Source organism: Ceratotherium simum, chromosome 39 (genome assembly GCF_057802395.1).
Source record: "Ceratotherium simum simum isolate JZ-2026a chromosome 39, ASM5780239v1, whole genome shotgun sequence".
Classification (NCBI taxonomy): domain Eukaryota; kingdom Metazoa; phylum Chordata; class Mammalia; order Perissodactyla; family Rhinocerotidae; genus Ceratotherium; species Ceratotherium simum.
The window spans coordinates 1,723,476-1,740,145 of record NC_141938.1 but is presented as its reverse complement, the minus strand read 5'-3'; the positions used below and the strand labels follow the sequence as shown (position 1 = coordinate 1,740,145).

Below are 16,670 nucleotides of genomic sequence, written 5' to 3'. Positions count from 1 at the left end.
CCAACCCCGCGGGTGGAGAAAAGTGCAGGGTTAAAGACCCCGGGTGCACTGGGGACAGTTAATGTTGACATGGCACCTTACATGTTCCCTATTAGGATATACTAAAAGGACTGCTACAGGTTGAATGCTGTGTCCCCCAAAACTTCATATGTTGAAACCCGACCCCCAATGTGACGGTATTTAGAGGTGGGTCTTTGGGAGGTGATGAGGTTGTGAGTGGGATCAGTGCCTTATAAAGGGACCCCAGAGAGCTCCCTCGCCCCTTCCTCCACGTGAGGACACAGCGAGAAGATAGTCTATGACCCAGGAAACAGACTCTCCCCAGACGCTGAATCTGCAGGCACCTCGATCTTGGACTTCCAGCCTCCAGACTGTGAGAAATAAATGTCTGTTGTTCAAGCCGCCCAGTCTGCGGTATTTTGTTATTCCAGCCTGAACAGACTTAACACAAGGACACAACATCACTTCCATGAATTCCTGCCAGAAGTGCATAATCTCACACCTACAATAGTCAAATTCACAGAGACAGGAAGTAGATGGTGTTTGCCAGCGGTTGAGGGAGAGGGGTGGGAGTCAGTGTTTAATGGGGACAGAGTTTCGGTTTGGGAAGATGAGAAAGTTCTAGAGACGGATAGTGGGGATGGTTGCACAACAATGTGAATGTACTCCATGCCATGATCTTAAAAATGATTAAAATGGTAAATTTTATTTTATATCTATTTTACCACAACTTTTTGAAAAACTGATTTCCCAGGTATAGAACAATGGTCATATTTCTACAAGCAGCTATAAAAAAAAGTGCATAACATCAGTCTAATTGGGAGAAAACATCAAGAGGGACAATCTACAAAATACCTGGCCAGTCCACTTCAAAAATTATACTTCACGTTCAGATCATGGAAGACAAGACAGGCTGAGGCACTGTCACAGGCTGGAGGAGACAGAGGAGACATTTAGTCACGTTCAGTGTCATTTAGTGACAACTAAATGCAACGTGATGTCCTGGATGGGACACTTGTGGAAAACCCAGGAAATTCTCAAGAAGGTCCGTAGTTTACTCAATAGTGTTATACTAATGCGGATTTCTTAGTTTTGATAAACGTTCTCTGGTTGTGTAAGATGTTAACATCTGGGGAAGCCGGGGAAAGGGCAGACAAGAACTCTCTGCATGATCCTTGCAACTTTTCTGTAAGTCTAAAGTTATCACAAAATAAAAAGTTTACAAAGAAAGACTCCAGGTTTCGACCCTAAACAAATGGAGAATGTGACCCAGTGGATGAATGCTCCTGCCTCCAGCATTCACACAGACGCCGTCGGGAGAAACCTTCACCCTGTGGCCCACGGCAGTGACCCCAACAACACACCTCCTCTTGGCTTTTCCTCATTCTCGGTCATACTCTCCCAACTCTGTCACTCCTGCCCCTGGGGTCACCTCCGACAAGGACCCTCTCCTTGACCAAACTTTAGTCATGGTTCTCTGAGCCCTCTTCCTGACTAGGCCTCAGTCTTGGCCTGATGAGCCCAGTTTAGCAAGAATACTCCGTCCTTTGATGCCTAACCAAGTTTCTCTTACTCGCTGTCCATCACTGATTCCCCCGCCTTGCCCATTGGCTACAACTCCCAGCTGCCCCGCTGCACTAGAAGTTGAGTTCCAGCCTCTCTCCTATGGCAATAGTCTCAAATAAAGTCTTCCTTACCAGTTTAGCACTGTTGGGTGCAATTTTTCTTTGACATCCCCCAAATAAACAACCTGAACCCAAGTCCTTATCTCAAGGGGACCCAAACTAAGACAATCTGCATTTAACAGATGAGCCAAACAAGACGCAGAGAAGTTAAGGAGGTCTCCCAAGGTCACACTGCAAGAACATGGTAGAGATAAGTCTCCAACCAGACACCCCAGCACCAGAATCCGCCCTCTTGTAGACTACACTATACCAACTCCAAAAGTGAAAGGATTTTTCATTTTTAATTTCACTCATTTAGACCCAGATTTATGTCCCCATAATTCCCTAATACAAACCCAAACAACATTCTTCTGCCAACTTATCTGAATAACATGTGTAGGACAGAGAAAAGTGACAGCTTGAAACCACTCTAATTTTACTTACAAATAATTGAGGTTGATTCATGCTGTTTTCTCCAAAACCTGCCCAAAAGAACTGGTGATCTGGTTGGTGTTACAGGATGCCAACTTTGTCACAAACATCGCTTACAACTTCTACAATTCTCCCTCGAAAGCAATACTCAAAAGTAGTCAGTCACAAAGCCAGGAAAGTAAGCAAGGGATAGTCCAAGACAGGAGAAAGTTGACTTTCTAAAATAGATGGAATGAGCAAAAAAGGAAGAAGGAAAGTGAAAGGGAGAAAGAAACTTCAGCGTTCAGTGCCATAAAGTTCATTAACAGGGTAAAAAAAAAAAAAAACACCCTAAGCTTTTATAACAGAGACCAAAAAATGTAGCAGTTTAAAGAACGTAAAAGTATGGATCTTTCCCAGGTAACTGTCCTCAGGTAAGTGGCCCAGGTGCACATGGAAGCTTCTCTCTGTTTGATCATTTGAGACCCAGGTTCTTTCTATGTTCTTGCTCTGCTCTTGTATTCATTTCCTAGGACTGCTGTAACAAAGTGCCACAGAATGGGAGGCTTAAAACATCGGGTATTTATACTCTCACAGTTCTGGTGGCCAAGAGTCGGAAATCAAAGTGTCGACAGGGCCATGCTCCCTCCAAAGCCTCTAGGGGAGGGTCCTCCCTTGCCTCCTCCGTCTCCTGTAGCCGTAGGTGTTCCTTGGCTTGTGTCTGCATCACTTCAATCTCTGCCTCCGTCTTCACACGGCCATCTTCCCTCTGTCTCTCTCTGTAGTGTCCTCTTCTTATAAGGACACCAGTCTTACCGGAGTAGAGCCCCCCTTAATAACTCCATCTTAACTTGACATCTGCAAAGACCTTACTTCCAAATAAGGTCACTACTGAGATGTTTTTACTCCCAAAACTTTTGACACGAAATGTGTGGGGTTTCGCCACACCAACAAGCAATTTTCTAACTCTCCAGACACCAATTGGGTGTCCAATGATTCAATTCAGTTCTGACACTAACTACCCAGAGTTAGCATCAGACCCCACAAGTTAAGGGGTCAGTCCCACAAGACCGTCCCCTACTTCAGATGCCAATTGCAAGTCCCAGACCTCCTGTACTTCTGATCGATTGTCTATAAATTTGGGGTTCCCATGATCCCCTCATCAGGTTCAACCATTTGCTAGAAGGGCTCATATAACTCAGAGAAAACAGTTTAGTTACTATGACTGGCTATTATAAAAGATACTATAAGGGAAACGAATGAATGCCAGATGAAGAGGTACACAGGATGAGGTCTGGAAGGGTCCCGAGGGAAGGAGCTTCCATCCCGTGGAGTTGGGGTGCACTATCCTCCTGGCATGTGGATGTGTTCACCAACCAGAAACTTTCCATGCCCCATAGTTTAGGGGGGTGCGTGGAGGTTTCATTACGCAGGCATAATTGATTCAATCATTGGCGATTAACTCAATCTCCAGCCCCAATCCCTTACCCAGAGGTCAGGGGTATGGCACTGAACATTACAACCCCCTAATCATGCCTTGGTCTTTCTGGTGACCAGCCCCCATCCTGAAGCTACCTAGGGACCCCCAGCCACAATCTTTTTGAGGGACAAAATGCAACCCATAATAGCCATCGCCCAGGGCATTGTCCCCACTGCAGGATTGATGCTGGGTTGGAAGAACATCCTGGTTCCAGCTCCAGGAAAGGGAAGAGAGCACAGAGGAGCATATACCTGGAGTTTGAAGGTCCACACCCGGAAATGCCACACCTCCTCACTGCTCATTTTCCATCGGAGAGAAAGTGCCTCATGGCCACACCTGGCTGCAGTGGAGGATGAGAAAGTGGCCTCTAGCTGGGCCTCCAGGTGAGCAGCAACATTGCTACTGCTATGGAAACAAAAGGAAACAGATTTTGGAAGACAATGCCATCTTTGCCACACACAAAAAAAAGCAATAATGGAATTAATTCAAACTTGCACATCACTTTTTTCAAACTTTTAATTTTGATATAGCTATAGATTTTCAGAAGAGTTACAAAGACAGTACCCAGAGCTCCCATATACCTTCACCCAGCTTCCCCTAATGCTAGCATCTTATTTAACCATGCCACGTTTGTCAAAACTAAGGAATTAACACTGATACGTTACTACTAACTAAATTATAGACTTTTTCCAATATCACCACTTTTTCCACTAATATCCTTTTTCTGGTCCAGGAACCCTCATGGCATTTAATCATCACATCTCTTTAGTCTCCAGTCTGTGGCAGTTCCTCAGTCTTTCCTTATCTTTCATGACTTCGACACATGTTAAGAGTATCAATCATCTATTTTGTAGAATATCCCTCAAGTTGGTTTGTCCAATCTTTGTATTACTTTTTGTGAATAGATAGCATTTAAATTTTATTTACTTTAAAACTAACAGCCTCTTGCTTACAACAGGCTAAAAAATAGGCCTGGTTCCAGGTATTTTTCTAATAGCAGTGAAGTGTGACATTAATATTTTAATGCTCTTGCCTCTTTTCCTTTTGGCTATATATTTCTGTGCAGTTTCCTGGAATTAAGAGCATATCGTGAAGTAAAAGGTAAGACATTTTTACTATAGCTAAGGGTCAGGAGGGAACTCACAAGTTTTGAGCACTGTGCTAAAACTTTCACATATGTTTCTCCCATTGACCCTCCCCACACCCCCAAAAGTGAGTATGTGAGCCATTTTGCAGATTAGAAAAGCTGAGGCTGGGTGGTGATATAACTTGGTCAAGGTCACACAGTAAGTGTCACAAGCAAGACTGAAACCCATGCCTCTCCACTATGCAATGCTGCTTACTAAATATAACAGGACTCTTCTTCATCAACTCAAAACAAACACTTACCATATGTCTGCTGTGTTTATTAAAAAATTCAGTGACTCAGTCCTTTCCCTCATGGGGCTTACAACTGCTAACTGTCCCCCAGAATCTACTCTCCCTTTATTCCTTTTAGTAATACAACTTCTGAGTTTCAGCTAGACACATGGCCCCCAGCTACAAACTACATTTCCCAAGAACCCTCGCAGCCAGGTGTGGCCATGTGACTACGTTTAGGCCAATAGGATTCAAGCAAAGATGAGAACAATTTGGAGGTCTCTCCTTAAACACAAAGCCACTTGCCCTAGACTTTCTCCTTCCCCTTTCTGCTGGCTGGAACTTGGATATGGAAGCAAGCAAGCTCCTAGCATGTATCTGAGGACAACCCCTAGGAGATAGAGGAGCAACAAGATGGAAGGAATCTAGGTTCCTGGATGACCTGATGGAGCACAGAAAAAGAACTAATACCTAACCCTATGTCCGGGAAGAGGGAGAATCCCCCTCCACCCTTTCCCTTAAGGTTCTTCTGGCTGGCCAAATAATTAAAAGACAGGTTAGCAGGAGAAAATAATGCCAAGTTTAATAACATGTATACATGAGAGAAACTAGGGAAACTGAGTTTCTCAACACAAGAGCAGCGATTCTCATCTTAAATACCATCTTCAGCTAAAGACAAAGGAGGATTTTGGGGGTGGGGAGGGAGACAGAAGGGAGACAGAAATTACAGTATTCAAGGGTATGCAGATTTAAGTCCTTTCCTTCTGTACTGATAAGAGTTTCCAGAGACAAGGCCATCCCCACCTCTTCCCAGCACACAGAGGGAGATACCTTTACAAATGGAGATTTCCCTTATAAATGTAAATGTTTGCCTGGCAACTCTTTGCAGGGCCACCTAGAGAATGTGGCGTGGGAGAGACAGAAATTTTGATTAAATGGGCTTGTTGGTGCCTTTCCTATTGTAACATCTATTTTACATTACAGCCATCATATGATAGTAACTCCTTCCTGAAACAGGTCTTCCACGTTAAATTCTTTAGGTAGTTTGGGGGAGGTCAAATGTCTGTCAGAGAAAATAATCAAGGTAAAGAGATATATTTCAGGGTGGCCAATTTTGATCTTCCGCACCTACATGACCTTCCTTGCACTGTGTTTAATTTTAATCAAAGACTTGGGTCCACATAAAGTCTGTGGCATGCATGAAATGGAATGACACACTATAAAAGCTTGTGACAGTGACGAATGATAATTAGTCTCGGGGTGGTGAACACAACGTAGTCTACACAGAAATCGAAATATAATGATGTACACGTGAAATGCATATGTTGGGGAAGAGGGAGAATCCCACCCACCCCCCCGCCCTTCCCCTTAAGGTTCTTATGGCTAGCCAAATAATTAAAAGACAGGTTAGCAGGAGAAAATAAAATGAAGTTTAATAACATGTATAGGGGCCAGTCCCGTGGCATAGTGGTTAAGGGTGCGCGCTCTGCTGCTGGCGGCCCAGGTTCGGATCCCAGGCACGCACTGAGGCACCGCTTGTCAGGCCATGCTGTGGCAGTGTCCCACATAAATTGGAGGAAGAGAGGCACAGATGTTAGCCCAGGGCCAGTCTTCCTCAGCAAAAAGAGAGGAGGATTGGCATGGATGTTAGCTCAGGGCTAATCCTCCTCACAAAAAAAAAAATAATAATAATAATAATAATAATAATAATAACATGTATACATGGGAGAAACCAGGGAAACTGAGTTTTTTGACAATTGGCGAAGGTTTTTCACCTTAAATAGCATATTCAGGTAGACAAAGGATGATGTTGGGGGTGTGGAGGGAGACAGAAATCACAGTAATCAAGACTATGCAGATTTAAGTCTTTCCTTCCATACTGATAAGAGTTTCCAGAGATAAGGCCATCCCCCCCCCCTTCCCAGTACAGAGAAGCAGATACCTTTACAAATGTAAATGTTTGGTAAACAGAACTTTGATAAGAATGGGCTTAGCAAGAACCCTCCCAGTCCGTCACTTTTAGGCGTAAGTTTGGGGGAAGGTTAAAGTTTCTTTCAGAGAAAATAATCAAGGTAAAAAGATATATTTCAGGGCGGCCAATTTTGATCTCCCACATATATAGTGTTATAAACCAATGTGACCTCAATAAAAAAAAATACGTGCGGGAAAGTAGCTGGCACATACACAAACTTCGTGCAAATAGAAAAAGGCACCCACTCTGACAGACGAATTAGAAGGCGCTCTGTCCTCCAGCTTGGTGAACACAGCCTGGGCTGGATTTCAGCCCCATTCCCATCCCCTCAGCCAGGCACAGCCTGCACAGCCCTACGCAGCAGCTGATGCAAAAAAACGGGGTTGGATCTTGTATCTAAATGAATTTTATATAAAGTGAATCGTGTCCAGTGCACCGAGGAAGTTTTCTATTTAAAGAAACCCTGCTTCAAACTCCCTTGTAACGCAGAGAATGCTGTCCTAATGGAATTAGTCACCACTGAGTCATTGCTGCCAAATTCAGATTCGTGATTTGGGCGAAGCAAGAGCTGCCCGGAGAAGTCAGAGAAATTACAGATGCCCTTATAAATTACAGAATGCTCAAAGGCTAAAGAGGAGAGAAAAAACGACGGGGGAATGCGAACAGGGTTGGCCCTGCGAGTTCTTTCAAGTGGTCTGCACCAGCACCTAATCGTGGGGTCCGCCCGCCCGTGGCTGACATTTAATCAACTGTGCATGCTCCTGGGGACAGGAAGCCAGCTTCTGTCCAACTGGAAAGCGAACCAACCAAAGCACAATAAACAACTCGGAGGAGCTTCAGCGAGTTAGGGGAACGGCTCTTAACAAACACACGACGGCGGCGCCGCCCCGCCCCGCCCCGCCCCGCCCCGCCCCGGTTGCCCTGACAACCGCGCCGGCGTCAGGGTTGCGCAGCGGGCGCGCAGCCAGCCTCCCACAGTGCCCCGCGCGCACGCGCGCATGCGCCTGGGGGGCCGGCGTAGCGCCTCGGAGACCCTGCCCGCCGTGGGGCCCCTAATTCCTAGCTAGGCCTCCCGTCCTCGCCGGGAGCCTCGCCGAGCGAGGAAGCGGGATCGGGGGTGCCCGGGAGGGATAAGAAACTCGTCTGGGCGCCCCCTTTGTGCTGAGCGCCCCCGGGGCCTCTGGAGAAGACCCCCGCCTTCCGGGCCAGCCCCTTCCTCCAGAGCCGCGAGACCCGGGTCCGGTTCCGTGGCCTCCCAGCCTCAGTTTCCCCATTTGCAGAATGGGAGTTCACAGCCCCTGCCTCAGAGGCCGGAAGAGATTCCGCAGACGGGCAGGGCGGCTCGGTGGGGAGCGCCGGGAGGCCTGCGTGGCGGGAGTGGTGGGGAGGGCGCTCGGCAGCCGGGAGGGGGGCGGTATTCTCACTCTCCGCGTCTCACGGGGAAGCACCGCGAAGGGAGCCGCCCCGGGCTCCGCTGGTGCTGGCGGGACGAGGAGGGGAAGGTGCGCACCCCGGGGGCCCCGCTGGAGGCTCGGCGAGTGACCCCTGTGCCTGGCGGGAGCGCGCGGGTCGCGTGTCCACGCTGGGGTGGGGAGAAGGCGCGAGGGAGGAAATGGCCCAGGAGCCCCGATCGCCATCCGACTGTGAACGGGGTGGGAAGTGTTGGATGTAGGAGCCCAAGGACGCTTACCTTTTGAAACAGCACCTTTGCTGGCAAGTTCTGCAGCACTTGCCGTGTCCACCCTGGTCGGGACCGCCCTCCAGCTTTCTGTCTCAGCTCCCGTTTTGGTTTCTGCGCCTCTAGCGCAGGGTTTCTCAACCCCGGCCCTGCTGGCATTTGGGGCGGGGTCATTCTCGGGTGGGGGCTGTCCTGTGCCCTGTAGGATGTTTATGTTTAGCTGCATATCCGGCCTCTACTCACTAGGTGCGGTGAACACCACCGGCCCCAAGATGTCACCACCAAAAGTGTCTCCAGACCTTGCAGATGTCCGCTGGGGGGCAAGGTGGCACCAGGTGACAACCACCGAGCAGAGCCAAAAATGAAAGATAACCTCTACTCACTAGGTGTAGTGAACACCACCGCCCCCAAGATGTCACCACCAAAAGTGTCTCCAGACCTTGCAGATGTCCGCTGGGGGGCAAGGTGGCACCAGGTGACAACCACCGAGCAGAGCCAAAAATGAAAAGATAGATAAGTCTGTTAGTTTTCACTAAATAGATTTTTAATTCTTTACCACTGTGGTATGCCCAAAAGTATATACTGTATTAATTTTCTCAGTGGAGATTCTTAAAATAGCCCGATTTTCTGGAAACTGGTTGACCCAATTGGATTATATGAAACACAGTGGATGACTGAAATGGACTCTTCAACTGAGTGAAACAAGCATTGGGCCAAGAATCGGGAGACCTGGGTTCTGTCCCCAGTTCTGCCACTACAAGCTCTGTGACCTTGTCACTTAACTTCTCTGGACTGACTTTCCCAGATGTCAAATGAGGGCAGTGAGATGATTTCTAAGGACCTGGAAAGCACAGCTTCTAACAAAATCCACCCCCTCCCCCAAGAAGTGACTTAAGCTGCCCAGCCTCCCTCCCGGTGCCCCTTCACTTCACCTCCAAGTGGCTTTTGTTACATCTCGCAGCTCCTCTGCCTGGTCCGTTAAACACATTTTTCAGAGTCATTTCTTCTGGGCTGTTGTTACCACTCCAGCAAACTCATTATTATTTCTGATTCTAACAAGTAAATTATGGTGGTGTTTAACACAGCAATGGCAGGGGCTCGTTTGTGGGAAATTAGGGTGTTTAAGCACAAGACACCCTGGTATTTGCATGAAAAGTAAAATAAAATTAAAAACTGGCCTTTTAAAATGCTCCATAATGTGGTGCTTAAATTATAGGAATGTCCCAAGCATCCACAGAAGTTGTTCTAACCTGGTTGGTATGCATCCAGAAAGCCACGGATCACCCCTTTCATTAATTCTCTTTAGCATCCACTTGCCTTTACATGGACTCCGCAGTTGCCAGATTTGGGCCATGGGTCAGAAGATTCTATGTCCCGCCCTAGAAGAGTAGGAACTTAAAGTAAGGAATTGGGATCCTGCTCATAGAGAATGGTCTGACCAGGATGGCCCAGCCTGAACCCACTAGGACATAAGCTCGAGAGAGCAGAGACTGCGTGTTTTATCGCTGCCTCCCCAGTGCTTAGAATAATGCTAATAATACCTAGTAGCAGGCAATAAATACATGTCAAATGAATGAAGAAGGGGTACTGCCGTATTTGGGTAAATAATAAAGTTGATCTAAATATTTTGCTTGAGGTTTAAGATTATGTTCCAAGGTGCTAGAAAGTATTGGTGTGCTAGACCACATTTCCCTCTTTTCTCCCCTTCCCCTCATTTCGCCCCGTTCTCTGTCATTGCCCTCGTCAGTTCTCTCTCTGACAGAGCATCTTCTCCCTCGTCTGGGTGGGCTCTGTGAGCAGGCCTTTCTGGAGGGCGGCCTTCACATGTGTCCCTAGTGGCAGGAGAAGAATTTATTATCTGGGGCTCAGGTTGGTGGCGGGCGGGGGGGTCAGTTCTGTGGTCCTAAACCTGACCCCTGTGCCCCGCCCTGCCGCATTGCCTCCTGGTCTTATCCCAGAAACTGGTTCCCTATGCTTGTGGTTTGCTGTCTGGAAACGTCCCCTTCACACAGGTGAGTCAGAACAGGTGGACACCATGCAGAAACGCCATTTGGAGATGGACCCTCACGAGCAAACCTCGTGCCAGGGTTTTCTGCTCCCAAGGGGTCCGAGTTCCGACTGGCTGTCAGCATCTCCATGCTTTTATTAGAATCCATCTCAGAAGCAGCAAGGGAGAGACTTCTGTAGTCAAGTCTGTAGTACAAGTCTCTGTTTGGCCCAGGGGGTGATGGGGGGGGTTCCACTCCATTCATGTCATATTTCAATTGTCTGTATATAATAGCTATGTTCTGTGCTAAAAATCCCAGACATTTTTTTTAAGATTCTAATTAGTCCTAGTCATGGTCCTAAGGGTGATACTCTGGACACAATTCTTTGGGGCTGTTTCTCCTACAGACAGCGTTTACTAGTATGAGTCGACGTAGTGACTCAATTCGTGCTGAGTCGTCCTAGATGGGGAAGACCAAAAGTTACAAGTACTGCTCTTCCCAACTTGGATAAACATTGATTAATTTATACAGTGGGAAGGACCAAGCCCATTTGCTAAGGCAGAGACTTCCGACTCCACACGTGTGGACTCTAGAGCTAGTGCCAGCCTCATGCCAAGTGCCTTCCCAGTGTTACCTGTGAAACCTCGTCAGCAGCTCCGAGTGAAGGGTCACTGTCTCCACCTTTGGGTGATGAAATTGAGCCATACAGTAGTTAACAACTTGCCCCAGATCACAGAACTAGGAAGTGATGGGGCCCAAATCCAAACCTCTGGATTTGAAGTTATGAGCCTTGTAGGGCCAGCCCCGCTGGCCTGGTGGTTAGGTTCAGCATGCTCTGCTCCAGCGGCCCGGGTTTGGTTCCCAGGTGCAGACCTACACCACTTGGCTGTCAGTGGCCATGCTGTGGCAGCAGCTCACATACAAAAAGAGAAAGATTGACAGCTGATGTTAGCTCAGGGTGAATCTTCCTCAGCAAAAAGAAAGATCCTTGTAAAAACTAGTAAGTGGATGACCACGGTTCACACACAGACCCTCCCTGAGCCCTGTCCTCAGCGCCTCTGCAGCTGCTTCTGCCAGAAGGAACTGGAGTTGTTGAGCTCTGAAGATGAAGATTTCGTCTTTTCAGTCCCTTAGACCAGGGCTCCCAGACCCTCCGGCCCATGGCCCGGTTGTGGAAATAGTTTTACTGGCCACGGCCACAGCTGTTCGTTTGCATTTTGTCTGTGGCTGCTTTCACTGAGCAATGCCTGAGCTACCAGTTGCTATGGAGCCATCTGGCCCACGGGAGTGAAATATTTACTACCTGACCCACACAGGAAGTTTGCCAACCCTGCCTTAGACTCTAAGGCTTCAGGCCAGGACCAAAGCGTGTGGTCGCCCAAATTCTCGCCCACCTGCCCGTGACTGGTGCAGGACCCCTGCATTCACTGTCCCCATGTCCTTCAGATTCAGCTGTCGGGGACCCCAGAGAGCCGTGCAGTATACTCCTGCGTTTGTGGGCGTTCAGTGGTGAATAAAGGACCTCTGTAACAGAGCCAGCAGGAGAACAGGAAATGCCTTCCTCATGCAGTCTGCGTTGGCACCAGCCAGCATTCCTGGCCTCCTCCTCCCAGCCCAAAAATGCTTTCAGTTGCTACTTCAAAGGCTTTCAGAAAACCAGAAATGCAATGGGTGTCTGTGTCTCCCGTTCCTTGCTGTCTCCTCAAGTTTCAAGAACAGTAGGCTCCAAGAGATTGTCAACCTTTCCCATGGCACACCAGGTCAGCTAGAGTAGCAAGCCGCAGCGCCCAGAATAGAGCCCCAATGCTCCGGAGGATCCGGTTTTCCTAAACCCATAAAGGCACAGGCCCCCTTTTCAAGTCCCTTGAACTGGGTGCAGTAAAAGCAATGTCTGAGCTAAGCGTATTATTCTTCCCGCTGTTTGGAGGCAGCACACAGATGGCACTGCGCTCTTCCAGATGAAGACTTCCGTGCCCTTTTCCTGCCACAGAGCCACAAAGCATGATGGGGCCTCACGGCGTCACGACGCCCTTCCACGACCAGGAAGGGTGGCCCCCATTCTCCTTTCATCCAGCCCAGTCGTCCTCTCTAGAGACACAGGCCAAATGAGTAGCCCTCACCACGCAGCGAGCTCTCAAAGCCCTTTGCATCACCGTCCTCATCTTGTCACACATGAAACATGTGTTTCTAAACAGACGTTCCTTTTCGAGACTTTGTTTAACCAAAGACTTGAGCTGCGGAAGAAGCCAGGTGCAGCCGCTGAGTGGAGACGTGGCACTGCACTTGCTCTGTAGCTCTTCTCCTCTCTCTTCTGGAGCTGCAGGATGGTGCCGAGGGCTCTAAGGCTCCCTGGGTGCCCCCGTGCTCAGTGCCTGGCTGCCGGAGGAGTGGCCCACGTGAGACCTGGGGAATCACCCTGGTGCCCTGTCCTCTCTGCCTTCGGGCTTGCACCCAGGAGAGCATTTTCTAGAATCTTTTGCATATCTGAGAAACCCAAGTATTGTCCTCATCACACTGGGATCTTACAGAGGTAAATATGTAGGTCTGCAATTGAGATTTCTGTTTTGCCTCAGCTGATTTGAAAACACTTCAAGCAGGTTTCTTTTATTATATGTTGCTTTATAGCCTGAGAAAGAAACTGTATTCATTATCTACTGTTGTGTAACAAATTATAACAAACTTAGTGGCCTACAACAATGTACAAAGTACAACAACGTCTCAGTTTCTGTGAGTCAGGAGTCTGGGCGAAGCTTAACTGGATCCTCTGCAAGGCTGTGATCAGGGTGTGGGCCAGGGCTGTGGTCCCATCCGAGGCTCAACTGGGGAAGGATCTGCTGCCAAGCTCGTGCAGTTAGTGGTAGAATTTCCCTTCCTTGCAGGCTGTCAGATTGAAGGCCTCAGGTCCTCGCTGGCTGTTGGCTGGGGGCTGCCCTCGCTTCCTTGCCTCATGGCCTTCTCCATAGGGCCCCTCGCAATATGGCAGCTAGCTTCTTCAAAGCCAGCAAGGGAGACAGTCTCCTAGCAAGATGAACGCTACAATCTTATGTAATGTATTTCTGTACACATCATCACTTTACTGTATTCTACTACTTAGAACAGAGTCACTGGGCCCACACTCAGGAGGGGATTACACAGGGTGTGAACACCAGGAGGTGGGGATCTGGGGGCCCTCATAGAATCTGTCTACTACAGAAACTAGCAATTGGATTTGTCTTTCCTAAGATCTCACTATCCTTGCCCTTTGCTCTCTCAAAAGGGTGAAGAAGAGTTTGGGTTGCCTTGAAATCATCACCCCAATCCTCAGCCTCTCCTTTCTTTGCTCCAGCACAACTGTGGACTTAACAAGTTTCCCATAACCAGTGTTGATGCAAATAATCACCAATCGTTCTATAGCAGAGAGTTTCATTCGAGTCAAGCTGAGCACTAGCCTGGAGGTGCAGTAAGAAAGCACTCTGACGAAGAGTGGTTTTCAGCACCATCATCTGCCATTTCCAAACAGAGAGACGTACATCAAGCATGACAGGGGTACTTTCTTTCAAGGATTCAAGGAAATATTTCGTTACAGATTAGCACGTACACAGCAGGTCACAAGACCCTGGCGTCATGGGCAGGGAAACTTCAAAAAATACTGGCGTCATAAGACGGGAGGCATCAATTCTTATCTTCAAAGGGCACATTCTTTCTTTGGGATAATGATTAAAGCAGATGTACAATGAATGCTTGACAGGCTGTAAGTCAGGCCTCTTTGGTTTAAATAAAATTTAGGCCAAATCAAGTTTAAACCAGAATGGCTTCCCCATACACCTCAATATATAAAATTTTCCTACATCACCATACACAGGACTACTCTCATAGTTAAGGTTCTTTTGGTTGTGAGAGAGAACCTTGTTCAAACTTAGTTGAAAGAAGAGAGTTTATTTAAGGATATCTCAAGGAATCTCACAACTGGAAGGCCCGAGGGATAAAGACAGTCTGTCTCTCTCTCTCTGTCTTACCACATGGTTGCTTACCTCTGCTTTTCCGTGCACACGGCTATAGATGCCCTCCCACTAAGTTCCAGAGTTCCACGTTCTCAGGTCAGGCCACCAGCAGATACCTGTACATTTCCGGATCCCGATTCTAATTTCCCAGGAGTAAACCCGATTGGCCCAGCTTGGGCTCCATCTACACCCCTGACCCAGTCAGCTGTGGTGAGGACAACGGCTAAGTACAAACGCTGCGGCGCCCTCTGGAGGTCGGATGTTCTCACACAGAGGGAGGGGTGGGGCTGGGCAGGTGCCCCCAGTGGTTTTGACCCCAGCCACAGATCGAATATAAAATGTCTACTCTATTAGGCTGCTTTCTGAGCTCTGGATGGTGATTGGAGAAATAAAGCCAGTGCTAGGCTCAAACCACAGACTCGTAGAGGTGGGTGGGAGCTGAAGGGCTGACATGTGGAAGAGGGGACAGTCCTCCGTGGCCCTCGAAGGCAGGAATAGGGCCAGTGGGTGCCAATAGCAGGAAAGTGGGTTTCAGCTTTATGTAAAGAACTTCCTGATGCTTAGAGCCCACCTCCTCCTCAGTCATTCTGCTCTTATCCCCAAAAGCCACACCATGATCCTAGGGCGCCCTTCCCAGCCCACTGGTTTCTCTTTTCTTATTCAAACTGTTTTACAAATACATTTGTAGGCATTTATTGCATTCATTCCCGTGGGCAGAGCTGAGATATCCCACTTTACAGATGAGCAAACAGGTGAGGTGACTTGGTCAGGTTCCCCAGGGCTACATTCCAGGTCCTTCCTGCCACCATGCCGAGGCTGGCTAATTGCCCTCCTCTCCCTAACAGGAACTGGCCTGCATTTGGCCTCTGTATAAAACGGTCTCTTCATATCTCAGGCTGATGTTGGGTTCCATCACGCCCCTTGCGTGTGAGTACTAGGTGAGGCTCTAAATGGCCCTTGAAAGACAAGGGTCCTCACATCTCCCCTCCCCAAAATATTTTACTCACAAGGTGGCATTCTGTAGCTTTTCAGTCACTATCTCTTCGTTCAGGGGCAGGACAAGAACTCCAGCAAAATCCAGATGTAGCAGGCAAGATTACTGGGTTGAATGCAACTCCCTCTTGTTCCTCAAGGTCCGTGAGCATTCCTCTGCCCTCTCCCCCCTTCCTCTGCCTCGACCCTCCTCATCCAGCTCAGGCTCACCCGTCACGGGGGCCTCATTGACCCTCACTCCTGCCCACTCCCGAACACGCCATCCTTGTTAAAGATTCCTCTGGGTCCCCACAGCCCTTATGTTTAATGCATACAACGCAAAGCAGTATAGCTCAGACGTTAAGGAGACAAAGTTTAGCGCCAGCAGATGGAGGTCAAATCCTCCACCCCTCACCAGCTGTGTGACCTTGGGCCAGTTGCTTAACCTCTCTGGGCCCACTCCTAATCTGTAATGGGAATGATAGCAGATCCATCTCCTAGAAGCAGCATGCCCTGAGATAATACATGTGAGTGAATAGTGAGCACTCCATATACAGCACCATGTTTACATGAGAACCGGCTTTCGAGGGCTTTAGAACAGGGCCTGGCACCCAGTAACATAGCAGTAGTAGTGTTGTCATCATTTCTCACATTGCCCTTGATAAATCGCCCGTTGGCATGTCTGCCCCATCAGTGAGAAAAAGGTGTGTCCTTTGCTCTCAAACCCCCGTGGCCTGGCATACAGCAGGCACCTACTAAACAGCTGCTGAATGAACAGATGAACAAACATTCTGTTAGGCCCTACAGGGCATAAAAGTAAATGCAAACGCCACTCCCCTGTGGAGAGGGCACAACCAGGCTGGTCTGAAGGCGCCAAGGCAAGGGCTGGCCCACTTCCTCCTTAAAGGACTAGACAGTCAACTTGGGGGGTCTGTGGGCCATACGCTCTCTGCTGCAACCATTGAGCTCCGGCCACAGACAACAGGTAAATGCGTGGGCGTGGCTGTATGCCAACAAAGTTTTATCTATGGACACTAGAATCTGAACTTCAAGATATCTTCACAAGTCATAAAATGTTATTGTTTTGATTTCTTTCCCTCAACCATTTAAAAATGGGAAAATCACTCCTAGCTCGCCAGCCGTTCGACCCAGTGCGCTGGTTTGAT

The 16,670-nt window shown here is 48.3% G+C and overlaps 1 long non-coding RNA gene across 1 annotated transcript in view; it reads right to left on the bottom strand.

Annotated features, from left to right (window-relative positions):
• The window catches only part of LOC147912090 (uncharacterized), a 36,913-nt gene extending 27,999 nt beyond the window's left edge, over positions 1–8,914 (bottom strand). The window contains exons 1-2 of the long non-coding RNA XR_015550179.1: positions 8,577–8,914; positions 3,807–3,960 (exon numbers count right to left, since the gene is read on the bottom strand). This is a non-coding gene — a long non-coding RNA (uncharacterized LOC147912090). The remainder of the gene's footprint in view (positions 1–3,806; positions 3,961–8,576) is intronic.
• Between the last annotated feature and the right edge of the window lie 7,756 nt (positions 8,915–16,670).